General features: G+C 47.4%; 1 long non-coding RNA gene and 1 pseudogene across 1 annotated transcript; both read right to left on the reverse strand.

Annotated features, from left to right (window-relative positions):
- Positions 1 to 2,026: 2,026 nt before the first annotated feature.
- Positions 2,027 to 2,473, reverse strand: LOC134480732 (coiled-coil-helix-coiled-coil-helix domain-containing protein 2-like; annotated as a pseudogene).
- A 4,100-nt stretch (positions 2,474 to 6,573) lies between these two features.
- LOC108352105 (uncharacterized) lies at positions 6,574 to 13,076 on the reverse strand. The gene is made up of 3 exons (XR_001840222.3): positions 12,409 to 13,076; positions 11,764 to 11,952; positions 6,574 to 11,640 (listed from the first exon to the last, which is right to left on the reverse strand). It is a non-coding gene; the product is annotated as an uncharacterized LOC108352105 (long non-coding RNA).
- Between the last annotated feature and the right edge of the window lie 290 nt (positions 13,077 to 13,366).

Genomic DNA, 13,366 nt, shown 5'->3' on the forward strand with positions numbered 1-13,366 from the left:
TGTGTATGTGTGGAGAATGGTCTTGAACTCAGAGATTCCCCTGCTTCTGCTTCCTAAGTGCTGGGGTTAAAGGCCTTCACCACCAACCTGGGCCCTTATCTGGGCAACTCACTGCACTCTTTTAAGTTGTTGTTGTTGTTTTGTTGTTGTTGTTGTTGTGTTTGTTGACTGCAAGAGAGCAGAGGCTTCGGTGGCTTGGAAATATACTACCTTAAGGTAGATTTTTTCAGTTGGTTTCTTGGTTTTCAAGGTCCAGTAGCCCAACACAGGCTGAGGGCAGATTGGCCCGCTGTGTGCTGCTTCTGCCCAGGGCCTGGGGTGTGGCTGGACTAGTTCTGCCTGTTTAGAGCACTGAAAGACCGTGGCCTCTTGGAGTCTCTCCCCTGTCTTTCAGTTGTGAGGTCTGGTGTTCAGCCTGGAGTGCCAGCAGGGAGAGGCCCTCTTTGGTAGAACAGACTACTAACATTGTTCTTTTTTGTTTCCCAACTGGCTATCAGCAACAACTGGGGGCTGACAACTTGGAGAAGTTTGCCTCCCGGATGTGGAATTCCCTCAGAAGATTGGCCTAAGGCTTCAATGACGAACCCACTAGGTCAAGGGTTCCGGCTTCCCTGCGTCACAGGCCTCTCTTTGGCCATCTGCTGAGCCCTTCTCAGTCTTTCTCCAAGCATTGTACTCCTAGAGTGTTAGAAGAGAAAGGGTGACTTTCACAGTGAACACAACAGTCTATCTGCTACCAGTAATATTTTATGTGTTTTCTTTGTTATGTGTTTTCTCATCTGTCTATCCTTGTGTGTTTTATTTTTTCATTAAAATTTGTTTGGTGTTGGGCCTTGTTTTTATGGGTTTTTTTCTTTTTGTAAGATCTTATGTAGCCCAGGCTAGACTCGGTTAAGTGAGGATTGATAGAAGGCCTCAGTGTCATAGAGACAGAATTCCTATGGGACTGCAGATGACTTTGCTCAGTTTCATGGGTCAGCACAGAAAGGAATGTCACTAGAGAGACTGTCTCTCTTTGGGCAGAAAATATCAGGAAAAAGACAGACTATAGGAGAGACATGTAGGCCATGGCTGTAACAATTTCCTCACCTGCCCATATAACAAGTAGTAGCCAGATCTCCCTACTGGAAGACCCCTCAGTTACCTGCAGGAGAGAGGCTTCCCCTTACTGTATGGTTAATAAACACAGTCCCCTCAGCTAAAGACTCCGGTCTCTTTCTGTCTTTTGTCTCTTATGCTACCTCAGAAACCTAACAAGGATGTCTTTGAACTCTTGATCCTCCTGCCTCTGGGTCTTGAGTGCTAGAATTACACTTGTGTTCTATTGTGCCCACCTTTCTCTGTATATTTGTGTCTTTAAAAAAAAAAAAAAATTTGTAGACCAGGAGTGGTGGCACACGCCTTTAATCCCAGCACTTGTGAGGCAGAGGCAGCAGCATCTCTGAGTTTGAGTTCAGCTTGGTCTACAGAATGAGTTCTAGGACAGCCAGGGCTACATAGTGAACCTTGTCTCAAAAAACAAAAACATTTATTTTTATTTTATGTGTATGAGGTTTTTGTGTGCGCGCGTGCACGCACACGCACACACACACACGCACACACACACACACGCACACACACACACACACACACACACACACACACACACACACACACACACACACACACAGAAGCCAGAAGACATGAGATCCCCTAGAACTGGAAACATGGTTGCTGGGAATTGAACCTGGGTCCTCTAGAAGAGCAAATGATACTCTTGGCTGCTGAACCACTTCTCCAGGCCTCTTGATGTACACAGACATTTGTGAAGAGAAAAATATGTTAGAATATAATAATCAAAATACTTTTTTTTTCAGAATAAACCAATTTTTTTTAACTCACAATCACAGTGCAGTTAGTTCAAGGAGGCCAAACGCTTGCCCAGTAACCCACAGTACAAGCCTCAGTAAACATCTATAGTTAGAGCTCTTTCATGGCCGTTCTGAAGCAATGGAGATGTTAGAAATATAAGGATCCACACGTGTAACTATCGACTATACAGATCCAATTTTACATTTCTCCAGCTTGAATTTCTTGATCCGATTAAACCATTTGCAATCCTGCCCTGCCGCAGCACCTCATTGAAGCCCTCACAGAGCTTGACTTTGCTCTGGTTCTGAGCACGCTCCAGAAACTGCTGGATCTCTAGAGAGCAAGGCCCACTTGCAGCTGGGCTCCCTGAGGCTCCTGGTTAGTGACGTCAGACCTCCCAGGCTCAGCATTACCACCTCCGCTGAACCCCCACACCCCCAGTGGTGGTGTGGCCCAGGGGGTGTCCCACCACAGAGCCCACAGCCACAGCAGCTGCAGTGGGAGCCATCCGGGCCATTCGGCCTGGCTGCTGAGGTGCTCTTCTGGGAGCAGCCCTTGCCGGAGGGGCCCGCCTGGCCAGAGGAGTCACCCGGGAAGTGCTGCCTTGGCTTCCACACTGCATCCTAAACTGCTTGTAGTCTCAGTGTCCAGAGAAGACAAACTGCTCAAAATACTTCTTAAATATAGGCATAAAGATTTGCTAAGGCATTAAAACAGCAGGTCTCATGACTACCTTACGTTTAAAATAGTGATGAGCTTAAAATACACTTAGACATGTTTCTAACAGGTATGAGGGGGGAAGTGTTATAATTTCATTGGTGACTGCATTATAGGTTCTATGGCCTACACCCACAGTCAGTGTTAAATTCGGGTCAGACCACAGTGGTTGAAAGAGATGGCTCATTGACCCGTCTCATTGAACTCCCACTCAGCATGCTCTGGTCCCATTTGAGCAAGTGTGCTTTGTGTATCTTTTTTACTTGTTTGGTTTTCTGAGATGAGCATTTACTGTGTAGCTCAACCTGCTTGGAACTGGAAACCCTCCTGCCTCAGATTCCTGAGTGCTGGCTTACAGGACCATGGTACCACACCAGGCCTAAGGTCTGTACTTAATGTGGCCTTATTTTTTTTTTTTTTTTTTTTTTTTTGGTTCTTTTTTTCGGAGCTGGGGACCGAACCCAGGGCCTTGCGCTTCCTAGGCAAGCGCTCTGCCACTGAGCCAAATCCCCAACCCCCTTATTTTTGTTTTAAGAAGGTCCAAGGTCCTAAGTCTAGTGAATGTCGGAACCATTATTAAAGGAGGTATGTGAGCTGGGTGTGCTGTGCTGGTACGTGTCCAGCACTAGGGAGAGAAGCAGGCAGAGCCCTGTGAGTTCAAGGCCAGTCTGTTCTACATGGTAAACGTCAGCCCAGTCAGAGTTACATGGTGACACCCTGTCTCAAAACAAAACAAAATGAAAAGTATGTAGGACCAAAGTTGTTTTTTTTTTTTTTCCATAAAAGCCTCACTGTGGACGGGACAGCCCCAGACTGAAGTGATGTTTTTCGGTCCTGGATAGTCCTGGGTGTAATTATTGAGGTCTGTTAGCTTCACCCCTGAGAGCAGCCAGTGTACCTCAACATGGGACATTTGTGGTTTTGGCACACACTCCAGGTGACGTAGACATCGCACGGTGTCAGGAGGCGGCTGTGCACGTCGGAGTCCTGGCTGACCTAGTGCTTTAGCAGACGCTGTTGCAATCCTCCAGGAGAAGCCCATAGACATGGTGCTGGTCATTTCACACCACACACCTCAGTGCAGAGGCTAACGGAAGCTCGTTCATTCGTCCCCGTACAGTTATACAAGCCTTAATACTACCTATCTCCCAGAGGTTGACTGGTAGTCATCATTCCCTATTCAGAGGGTCTGGGCACTATTAGTGACAGCAAGCAAGAAATCAGTGAGCCCTAAATTGCCCAGATCCTGGTGGGGAATTCAGAGAAGGGGGCATAAGCCTGATGGAGCTTGAAGCTTGAAGGACTGAGGTGGGATCTGGCTGGGCACCTTCCCAGATGCTGGAACATGAAGAGCAAGAGAAAGTGGACATGAACTGATTGGGTTGACGTGTGATTCTATGGGGGAATGTGAGGCGAGGACATAAAAATCGCGTGAAAGGGTCCAGAGAGCCAGCCACAGACACCTTGATAGTTTATGATAATTTCACACTCATTCTGAGCTCGTTACCACTCCAGACCAGTGGACGAGGAGTAGGAGTGGTTGTGAAAAACTTCACACAGGAAGAAATCCCTGCAGGGAGAAGAATGTTAATATCTCTTTAAAAGGCACCATGTTAGAGTCATCAGTGCCTTGTGGCTTTGGCTGACCCAAGGTTAAATCTTTGTCCTTTTTGTACTCAACTGGCAGTCACATCTTGTTTGTTTGAGACAGGGTCTTTATAGCTCTGGCTGCCTGGAACTTCTTATGTAGGGCAGCTGGTCTTAGACTCTCAAAGAGCCTGCCTCTGCCTCCTGAGCGCTGGGATTAAGTGCACACATACATCACCACTCCCAGCCAGTCATATGTGCTTCTAAGGGTTTGGTACCTTTGTGTAGTTTCTCCTCAGATCAGGTAAGTAATAAATACCAACCTGTCAGTTAAGATGGCTTATGGTCACACGTATGCTTCCCATAGCATGAAGCTTCCTTTTCCTTCGTGGGTACAAATAAGCAAAAGAAAAATACAATCTCTGAGGGCTCAGTGAGTTGGCTCAGTGGGTAAGAGGTGGGTGGGGGTGGGGGTTCCTGCAGGCTCTATGGTTGGCACGGAAAAGATCTGGGTGAGGTAAGAATGAAACTTGGTTCAGCCAACTATGTTAGCTGGTGCTGGGCAAACTTCTAGAGTCTGATCCCAGATCATTTATTTTAGCCTTATTAAGCACAGTACAATTTTGGGAAAAAGTTGGATGATGTTTAACTCAGTCCTGTGAATACAACAAAATTTAAGACATGTTTACATTTATCTGTCTGTCTGTCTATCTATCTATCTATCTATCTATCTATCTATCTATCTATCTATCTATCTATCTATTTTTGAGACAGGGCTTCCCTGTGTCCTGACTGTCCTAGAACTCACTCTGTAGACCAGGCTTAGCCTGGGACTTAAGAGATCTGCCTGCCCGAGTGCTGGGATTAAAGGCATTCACCATCACTGCCAGGTGCATTGAAATTCTTTATAAACTACATCTGGCTTCTTTCATAAAGATGGGTACTGATGGCTGAGAAACAGTGCTCAAGATTTAGTGACTAGAGAGAATGACTGAGGTAAACACAATGCCTGTGGAAGTTAGGATTGGCCTAAGACAACAAAGACATCTCTGAGGCTATTGTAAACACCAGTGACATCTCTCATAAGGATGGTTTAGTGGACTTTGAAGCAATGCTCAAGATTTAGAGGGAAGGGGTCTGGGATAAGCACAGCATAAATTCTGGGGATACAGGTACAGTCCAGCTCTACAGAGAGCAGAGATCACCAGGCTGTAAACTATATTCTTCCCCACCATTCATGAGGAGAACTGGTAAACTTGCTTTGAGGATCATCCTTCCTCTGATGAGATGAGCCTGCCTGTTTCACTTTTCCTGGCTTCTCCTGTGCTTATCTGTGCGCACAAAGACCTCCTGCCCTCTTCCAGGATGCTCACCGTGAAGCCTGACAACCTGAGCTCGACTCCTAGGATGTATATGGTGGGAAAGAGAACGCATTCAACACATTCCTCTAACCTCCACATGCACGACACACACACACACACACACACACACACACACACACACACACACACACACACGGGGGGGGGGAGAGAAAGAATGTAAAAAATGTAAAAAATAATTTTCAAAAAGGGCAATCAAAAGTTCTTCTTCCATGGATCGGAAACACCTGTTATGAAATGTGTTGGTCCTAGCATAGTTTTCCCAGAGCAAGGGAAAACTGAAGAACAGACTGCCCTTGGCAAACCCTTCCATGCCGTGCCTTTCCCACTCTGGGCCCTGGGCCTTCTAGGATACTCAGGACTGAAGGAGGGCTACATCATTTGTAGAGACTGTTACCTAAGGTCACCTTCCAGTCTCCTTCCTCTTGCTCCCTCCCTCCTTTGGGGGCTGGAAACAAACTCACTATGTGGAAGCAGCATCTAAACTTGTCTCCAAGATCTGAGTCATGTGAGATTAGTGCTTTGGTTTCAGTTTCCTTCCAGTCTATGAAGATCGGTTTTTTGAGATTGAATCTCTTAGGCCAGCAGGAGATTTTAATTCACTCTCCTTAATGCTGAAGTTAGGAGGAAATTTTGGAATTTGTGGGGATGATCAGGTGACTGTTCCAAGTCCCTGGAGAAAGCAGTGATGTTACTGGCTACTCCCCTGCAGTCACCCCTTTGCAGCTGGTGTTTTTCTGCTGGACTCCTGGAAAAAAGGGAGCTTTTCTTTTTTCTTTAAAAGAAATATTTATCTATTTCATGTATATGAGTACACTGTAGCTATCTTCAGACACACTAGAAGAGGGCCTGGGATGCCATTACAGATGATTGTGAGCCACCATGTGGTTGTGGGAATCGAACTCAGGACCTCTGGAAGAGCAGAGCAGTCACTACTCTTAACCACCGAGCCATCTCTCCAGCCCTCTGAAAAGGGAGCTTTTCTTTCTTTTTTCCCTCTTCTTTTTTTTTTTTCTGACATTTATTTATTTATTTATTTATTTATTTATTTTCTTTTTTTCGGAGCTGGGGATCAAACCCAGGGCCTTGCGCTTGCTAGGCAAGCGCTCTACCGCTGAGCTAAATCCCCAACCCCTTTTTCTGACATTTAAAAAAAAATGTTTTGTTTCATGTGCATGGGTGTTTTTGCCTGTGTGTATGTATGTGTGCTGTGTGTATGCCTGGTGCTTGCAGAAGTCAGAAGAGGGTGTGGTACTTTTTTTGGAACTGGAGTTATAGATGGTTGTAAGCCACCATTTGGTGTGCTGGGAATAAACCTGTGTCCTCTGTAAAAACAAGTATTCTTAACCGCTGAGTCATCTCTCCAATCCCCAGGAGCTTTCCTGACGGAAGGGCTATTCTCCTGCCCCCCATGACAGCATACTTGTGGAAACCTGCATGAGAAGCTGTGCAGTTCGGGGTGTGTTCGGATGGGGCAGAATGCAGAATGTTCTTTCCACATGGGAACCTTCTGGAAAGAGTTGCATAAACTGTGATAAGTGGATACACTTGAAAGCAAGGCTGAGAAAGGAGTGCCCTGGCCTGCCTATGTTATCTCCATGGGAAAAGCCAAGCCAGGGAGGGTCTCGGCGCCTTCACATGACCAGACATAATAGTCATAAGACATAACACCAGGTGTTCCCCAGGTGGGCCTGTAACCGTCGTCTCAGGTATCACTCACTTTAGTAATAAAAATTACAAGTGCCCAAGTGCCTCGAGCCCCTGATCGTCCTCATTTTGGTCCATGGATACTTAGCCTTGCTGGCAGGGTGAGTCAACATTTTCTCCTCTATGACAGTAGGATTTGTAGTAGGGAGAGAGAGTGGTGAGGGAGATGTGCTGAAACCAGCACCTAGCGCCCAGCGCCCAGTGCCCAGCACCCAGCACCCAGCATCCAGCGCCCAGCATCCAGCGCCCAGCGCCCAGCGTCCAGCACCCAGCGCCCAGCGCCCAGCGCCCAGCACCCAGCTCCCAGTGCATTTTCTTGGTGTGTGGGAGGGTTCTGGGTGGTGTCACTGTAGTTTCTTTCCTTTTTAAGAGAATTCATTTGTATTTTCTGTACATTGGTGTTTTCCCTGCATGTATGTCTATGTGAAAGTGTCAGATCTCCTGGAATGGGAGTTATAGGCAGTTGTGAGCTGTCATGTGGGAACTGATCATTGAACCCTTGGAGGAGCAGCCGGCACTCTAAGCGCTGAGCCATCCCACCAGCCCTGTCACGATGGCTTCTATTGGAGACTGTCCCAGGACTAATAGCTGAGCAAGATGGTACCAGAAACCGATCCAAACCACATGGAAAACAGACTTAAAAGGTGCCAGGTCTTAGGAGAAAGGAGCTGAGGGGAAAGCAGAGAGGCCTGTAAAATCTGTGTTCTAACTCCATTGCTACACAGTGAGTCTGAGCTCATCCAACCAGATGCAGGTTTGTGAAACAGAGAGGTGCTCTGGAGGCTAAGCCTGTCCTTGACCTCCAGAGACTATGCTCCTTGTAAAGAGGCATGGTGGGCACTCTGTACTCTGTAGGAGGAATGAAAGTTGAAGAGAAGGCAAGGAGGGAACTTGAAGACTAGCTTCACCTCTGGCCCTTGACATGACTCCAGGGGTGACATTTAGAGGCACTTGGTGGTACTCCTGTCTGCAGGAGCAGTGGGAATTTCTGCAGGTGTCTTAACTCCCTTCCCCTGCGCAGCGTGGGGAGAATTCTTTCTCAGTGAGTACCTCTACACAACTGGGGAGTGAGACAGTGTCTGTGGGACCTTGTCCCCAGCGATGGACTCCCTCCATAGTGACAAGACAGACACGAATGCTATGCATTAAAGAGCCTTCCAAAGAACGTGAGCTGACAGCCCCAGTGAATGGTCCAGATCTTGCTTCGGGAAGTGTGATGTGGCCTTTGCAAGGACCTTTCTGGTGGGCTCACCAGATCCTTAGGCAATGGTGAGGGAGCACCTGCGTCTAGTTCAGACACAGAGGCTTACAAACACTATGGTCACGGGTACATGTGACCTCTGAGTTATGAAAGTGATGGTTCTGTCCATTTAGGGGATGGTGGGGGGGGGATTCCACTAGGTAAGGAAGGGATTACCAGGGCTCTGCAGGTATTGAATGCTCAGAAATTCTCATCACAACAGGAATAGCTCCATGGTGGCTACTTCCCCTTCAGCTACTAGAGAGTGAGAGGGGAAGACTAGGGTGGAGGTTGACAGAAAATAGGATGCCTTCAGCTTCCAGGGTTGTGACTGGGACCTGGTGGTAGGTCCAAATATGTTTAAAAGAAAGCAGGTCTGTTTAGTTATTTAATAAATATACAGAACTAGAGACAAAGATCATTTTACCAGGGGATTGTGGGACTCCAAGACTCTTGACATGGAGCTAGGGTTAGGGCTTTCAGACAGTGTGAGCTTAGCATTTGCTAGGCCTCAGGTTTGAGTCCCAAAATTGAGGAGGAGGGGGGAGAGGAGGAAGATAAAGAGGATGAGGATGAAGAAGAGGAGGAGGAAGAAAAGGAAGAGGAGGAAGAAGAGGAGGAAGAGATAGTAGCAGGCATTAATTTTAGAAATGTCTTCAGACTTTTAATATCAGTGTGATGACCAGGGTACTTCTCTCCCCTTGGGGACACAGGGTACTAAATCTGAGCTTGTGGGCATGGTGAACCAGCCTCAGGATGTAGAGATGGAGTTCAGTTACTCTGGGGTACAACTTAGATATATTTCCCCCCAAATTATTTTAACTAAACCACAGGGAGAAATATGATCCACGCTATAATGTCAGATTCAGGCATCCACTTGAAACATTAGCTTCAGGAAGGCACCCCAACCCTGACTTCTTAAACAGACCCTGGTGTTTTATTCTTCTTTTAAATTTAAATTTGTATTATTGGTTGATTTATTTGTATGCACATGTCACCCCTGTGCTGTGGCACATGTGTGGATGTCAGAAGACGACTATCAGGAACCCGTGTGCTCCTTTCACCATGTGCGGCCCAGGGACTGAACTCAAATCCTCAGACTTGGCAGAAGGCGTCTTTACCCCGAGCCATCCTGCTGTCGCCTTTCTTTTTTTTTTTTTTTTTTTTTTTATTAAATTATTTATTTTACGTATAGCATTCTGCCTGCATATGTGACTGCAGGCCAGAAGAGGGCACCAGATCTCATTACAGATGGTTGTGAGCCACCATGTGGTTGCTGGGAATTGAACTCATGACCTCTGGAAGAGCAGTCAGTGCTCTTAACCGCTGAGCCATCTCTCCAGCCCCATGTCGCCTTTTTTAGAATAAGTAAATTGATTTCATGACCAGCCAGTGGCTATAAGGAAGAGGCAACCCTTTCCTCTTTAAATACCCTGCAAGGTCCCTCAAGCTTCCGGAGAGTTCCATTAGAGGTTGCAGCCTGCTTTTAGCTATCCAGTTCTTGTGAAGGAGGGCACATTAGAGCAAAGCTTCTCTCTCTAACCCCAGAGTGGCCATTGTGACAGGTCAGAGGGCAGGAATCTGACATTCTGGCTTCTTTGTAGCATATAGTAGATTACTGGAGTTGTCAGTGTCAGAGACTTGGCTCTGCTGGAGCTAGCCTTGGCTACCTGTCCTCAACAAACCTAGTAGACAACTTATAGTAAATCAGAGGATGATGTATTCAGTGAGGGTCAAACAGAGAGATCCAGTAACCCCTAGCCTTCACCCGTGTCTCTAACAAGAGCTTTAAAGAATGCAGGAGGTATGTGTGGTCCTGCCTCCTCTAGTCTTGCTGTCTTTCCTGCAAGTAGCCTGAGAGGTTGTCAGAACTGTGTGAATTCTGTTCCTAGAAGACACCTGTAGCAGGCACCAGGCTTCAGCATTCTCTTTCTCCCAGCATGAGTCCCCTGGGAAGACGCTCTGAGAACCAGTTTCAATCTGATAGTCTAAGGGAGGGCACAAGCATCTCTTTAGAATATCTTCCTGTCAGGACACTTATAGTAGGCACCTGGTAAAGATTTGAGCAAGAATAGAAGAAGCAACAGGTAGAAGCAGGTGTAGGTGCATGCCTGAAATCCCAGCGCTGAGGAAACTGAGGCAGGAGGGTCACAGGTTTGAAGCTGGCTTGGACTACATAGTAGGACACTAGACTTCTACTGCTAGACCCAATCTGGTGGGCTTTGCTCTGTGTCTTGGGGCCTTAGTACACACCAGGGTGACTCCCAACAAATAGGCTCTAGCTGAAACCCGGGACCCCATTTGGGGAGTAGAGAGGCTCACCACAGGGACCTTTCTCTGGACCTCTTTTGTCCCCCCCCCACTCTGTGCACACCTGTGCATGCGCATATGTATATGCGGGTTCACTTATGTGTATGTGTGCAGGACACCTGTGGGTTAGAATCGAACATTGGGCATCTTCCTTTTTTGCTCTCTGCCTATTTCTTTGAGACAGTGCCTCTCAATGAACCTTGAGCTCTTTCAGCTAGACTGGCTGCCCAGCGAACCCCCGGGAGTTGCTGTAAGAAGTCACACGCTCTTCCAAAGGCCCTAGTTAAACAGGAAGGAGAAATGTCATTTCTTCAAAAAGGTTTGGTTGGCCTTCAGTCTTGTTAGCCCAAAAGCGCAGGCACAGCAAGGTCATTACTTGATGCTGAGGTCGTGCTGGAAGGGCTGTATACTTTGCTGGCTTCCCAGCAATAGGAAGAGAAGCACTGTTCTCTCTGAGGGCAATTTTTAGTGTCTCTGTACCCTAGAGGAAGCTCTTAACAGGGCAAGATTGTCAGATATGGTATCCCTGTTTCTGTGACACCATCTTGATGTTTCAGACAGCTGTGCTGTGGGCTATGGGATCCTTTACGGACAAGTATTTCTCAGAGTATTTCTCAGATGAGATGAAACAGGGGGTTCTCACCAGCTCTTCAGCTCAGAACATCTACCGGCCTACTTCACCAGCTTATGCTGGAGCAGAATTTCAGGGGGTGGGCATCTTCAAGGGTGTGAGGTGGCTCCACGGTGGCTACTTCCCCTTCAGCTACTAGAGAGCCACGAGAGAGGAAGACTGGGGTAGAGGCTGACAGAACACAGGATGCCTTCAGCTTCCAGGGTTGTGACTGGGACCTGGTGGTAAGTGTTTGAAAGAAAGCAGACCTGTTTACTTATTTGATAAATATACAGAACTAGCAGGTAGCAAGCATGTTGCTGGGGCTGGAACATAGGATTATCCAAAGCAAGGTCCCCAACCTCTTGGAGCTTCTGGTCTTCTCTGGGGGCACAGCAAAAGTTAAGCAAAGTCATCTCAGGTACTGAAAGTGCTCTGCAGGGAGCCTGGCAGGGTGGAGCTCGCCTTTGATCACTTTGAGCACTTGGGACGCAGGAGCACATAGATCTCTTCGAGTTCCAGGACAGCCAGGACTATTACACAGAGAAATCCTGTCTCAAAAAAAAAAAAAAAAAAATGCTGTGCAGGACTGAGTTGGGGTCATAGGGCAGAGGTGATTGGAGTGGGGGTGGGGATTACTTTGAATGTATGAAAATAAACCTTTTTTGAGGAAGTGGTTGGGTTGAACTTGAAAAATTATAACAACACATTGTTTCCAACACTTTTAAGAACGGAATACAGGGGTTGGGGATTTGGCTCAGTGGTAGAGCGCTTGCCTAGCGAGCGCAAAGCCCTGGGTTCGATCCCCAGCTCCGAAAAAAAGAAAAAAAAAAGAATAGAAATAAAAAAAAAAAGAACAGAATACAGACCTCTGTTCCCCTTCCTAGAATGAATGGGAAATTCAAGGGAAGTCGTCTTTATTTAAAAAAAAAAAAAAAAGTCATTCCTTCGCGTTGCAAAACTGGGCACCTGGTCCCTGAAACTTTTATTTTTGGAGAAGATCATACCTGGTGGACTTCAGAGTCTCTTTCAACTTCTGGAGTCTTGTCCATTCAGAGAATGAGCTTCCCATTGGGCAAGAGGGCCAGGGCCAGGAGCAGAGGTGGCGTCCTCAGACACAGGTGCAGAAATTAGTGTACAGATCCTTACTCCTAAGCCTTTGGTACACAGACTATCAGCACACCCAGCCCCTCAGACATACACAGCCGATCACCACACAAGCCCTCACCACACATAGCCCCTCAGAAGTACACAGCCGATCACCACACAAGCCCTCAGCACACACAGCCCATCAGTATACATACACTTGCCCAGCACACAGCCTCTCACTCCCTATAGACCCATACCACAGGAAGACTCTCATCCTACAGCTCCTCACCACAGACAACCTACGGCAGTCCATAGCAAGATCCAAAGTACAGCTCCACACACCTCCCTCCCATTTTGGTTCAGCCTCAGAGGATGGCATTGGGCTCTTTTTCTTTGGGAACTATTCAAATTCTAGACATATGTTAGGGTCCCACATCTTGGTGTTCTAGCTCTCCGTATTCCACAGTACCTGACTGGAACCTCTGATCCCTGACCCTAGAAATTTAAAGGGTTTAAATCCGCAGCCATAGAAGCGGTGGAAACGCCTCCTTGATTACAGCACACACAGGCAGCCAGGGACCTACCTATAGCATGAGTCCAGAGCAATCAGGAAACCAGTCATTACTATCTATCCCTCCTTCTATATTTCCTGCGCTATGGGTCCCTTCCGGATTCTGCCTCTATTTCCCCACCGGGTTCCTCTTGAGCAAGTCCCGTGGGAGGAGGTAGGGGCGGGTGAGACGCCTTGGAAAGCACCTTCCCCTCCCTCGCCTCCGCACTCCGTCCGCGCGTCCTTAGAAGCCAGTGGCTGGAGGCTCAGACGGGTGGTGTCGCCTGTGTCAGCGGAGGCGGCCGCATCCCAGGCTAGGCGCTCGC

Source organism: Rattus norvegicus, chromosome 10, assembly GCF_036323735.1.
Source record: "Rattus norvegicus strain BN/NHsdMcwi chromosome 10, GRCr8, whole genome shotgun sequence".
Taxonomy (NCBI): domain Eukaryota; kingdom Metazoa; phylum Chordata; class Mammalia; order Rodentia; family Muridae; genus Rattus; species Rattus norvegicus.